This window comes from Clinocottus analis, unplaced genomic scaffold (genome assembly GCF_023055335.1).
Source record: "Clinocottus analis isolate CAN_PGR_092001 unplaced genomic scaffold, fCliAna1.0.p SCAF_81, whole genome shotgun sequence".
Lineage (NCBI taxonomy): Eukaryota > Metazoa > Chordata > Actinopteri > Perciformes > Cottidae > Clinocottus > Clinocottus analis.
The window spans coordinates 1-2,500 of record NW_027176242.1 but is presented as its reverse complement, the minus strand read 5'-3'; the positions used below and the strand labels follow the sequence as shown (position 1 = coordinate 2,500).

The following is a 2,500-nucleotide window of genomic DNA, read 5'->3' as shown; positions in this document are numbered from 1 at the left end:
CTCTTCGCTTGGCTGCTCTGGACTGTGAGTGTGTGTGTGTGTGTGTGTGTGTGTGTGTGTGTGTGTGTGTGTGTGTGAGTGTGTGTGTGTGCGTGTGTGTGTGTGTGTATATATATATATAGATATATATATATATATATATATATATATATATCTATATATATATATATAGATATATATAGATATAGCTTTGTGATGAACAATTTGTTATTTGAAGGAAAAGGTTGTGCGTTAAAAGACGCAATAAATCTTCTCAAATGAGCAAAAGGCCATTTTCTCAGTGCACATACACACACACACACACACACACACACACACACACACACACACACACACACAAACACACACAAACACAAACACTCACACACACACACACACACACAATAACATCCAGCGTGTTGTCATCAGCTGATCTGTCTTTGTTAGTGCCGCTGGTTCAGCTTGTTAGTCTGAGAGATGTCGCCCAGCAGGAAATGTCACGCCGTGTGTGTGTGTGTGTGTGTGTGTGTGTGTGTGTGTGTGTGTGTGTGTGTGTGTGTGTGTGTGTGTGTGTGTGTGTGTGCACATCAATAAAACATGTGTACAAGGTGAAACAGAGCAGGAGGCTGTACTGTGAGTGTTTGTGCTGATGTTTGATGATTTATTAATGTTTAATATTATTTAATATTAATAATAAGAACAGGAAACAGCTGACTCAGTGTTTTCTCCACCAACTATTTCAAGTTAGGAAACATAACTTTATTCATCATTATAGTCGTTAGTGTGTTGCAACATCGGAAGTTATGGTTTAGATTGTGTGACCTTTATTTTGTAGGAGACTAGCTTTGTTTTGAAGGAAACAGTTGAGGACAGAAGGACAGAAGGTCTTAAGGACAGAAGGTCTTAAGGACAGAAGGTCTTAAGGACAGAAGGTCGTTGCAACTGTAGATTCTCTGAGAATAAACACCTCCTCTTCTTCTTCTCCTTCTTCTTCCTTTTCTATTCAGAGACGCTTCAGTTGTTATGTTCCAAGTGAACATTCACACACACACACACACACACATACACACACACACACACACACACACACACACACACACACACACACACACACATACATACACACACACACACACACACACACACACACACACACATACACACACACACACACTTAATCCTTCAGACTCACATATTGTATTACAACATGACAGATGGTTAAAGTACATATGACCAATTCTGAGCACTCATAAATCACACAGACACACACACACACACACACACACACACACACACACACACACACACACACACACACACACACACACACACACACACACACACAGATAATCCAGTTTAATCCCTCTGTCTCTCAGTCTGAAGTCTGATGGGCCTCAATGTGACTTCCTGTCTCGCTTCTTTTTCTGTGGTGTTGAACTCATGCATCACCAGTAGCCACGCCCACCTTTAGCCCCACCCACCTGTAGCCACGCCTACATGTAGCCACGCCCATCAGTACCGTTGTTTTAATTTGAAAGAAAACACAATTTAAACGATCAACCGATGACTGATGAAGAAGATCAATGAAGTGAAGGACTTCCTGTCTGCTAAAGAACGTGATGGTCACATGACATCACAGCCGGCCTGATGATGTCATCCTAGCTCCTCCTCCTTCTCGTCTGGAGGTCGAGGAGCAGATGGAGGATCAGATCGGAGGCTTTAAGGGCTTTGAACCCGTCTGTTGTTGTTGTTGTTGTTGTTTACTCTCCACCTCAAAACACCTCCGTAGTCAATAAACTGATGATCAATAACCTGATCACACGTCTCCAGGAGGTCTGATCAGGTTATGAAGTGAAAAGCTTCTCCGTGAACTATGGAGGAACGTTATTAATTCTGATGATGGAAGAGGAGGAGTTTATTGAGCACAATAGAGTCCTTATTGACGAGAAGCTCCTCCTCCTTCTCCTCTTCCTCCTCTTCCTCCTCCTTCTTGTCTTCCTCCTTCTCCTCTTCCTCTTCCTCCTCCTCCTCTTCCTCCTCCTCCTCCTCTTTCTCATCCTTCTCCTCTTCCTCCTCCTCCTTCTCTTCCTTTTCCTCCTCCTTCTCCTCCTCCTCCTTCTCCTCTTCCTCCTCCTCCTCTTTCTCATCCTTCTCCTCTTCCTCCTCCTCTTTCTCATCCTTCTCCTCCTCCTCCTTCTCTTCCTCCTTCTCCTCTTCCTCCTCCTCCTCCTCCTCCTCCTCCTCCTCCTCCTCCTCCTCTTTCTCATCCTTCTCCTCTTCCTCCTCCTCCTCCTCCTCCTCTTTCTCATCCTTCTCCTCTTCCTCCTCCTCCTCCTCCTCCTCCATCTTCGTATGTTTCAGTCTGAACATCCGCCTGATTTCGTCTTCTTCTGTGTTTCAGGACGTCTGAGGGGGTCCGCCCCCCGCCTCCTGACTTCCTGTTTACTTCCTGGTTCTCGGTGTCAGCTGACCGTCTGTCAGCTGTCCGTCACGGCTCCTTCACACAGTGAGTGAAGGAAGG

At 45.0% G+C, this 2,500-nt stretch overlaps 1 long non-coding RNA gene across 1 annotated transcript in view; it reads left to right on the top strand.

Annotated features, from left to right (window-relative positions):
- The window catches only part of LOC137780669 (uncharacterized), an 18,895-nt gene extending 16,404 nt beyond the window's left edge, over positions 1-2,491 (top strand). The window contains exon 3 of the long non-coding RNA XR_011077155.1: positions 2,381-2,491. This is a non-coding gene — a long non-coding RNA (uncharacterized lncRNA). The remainder of the gene's footprint in view (positions 1-2,380) is intronic.
- Positions 2,492-2,500: the final 9 nt, after the last annotated feature.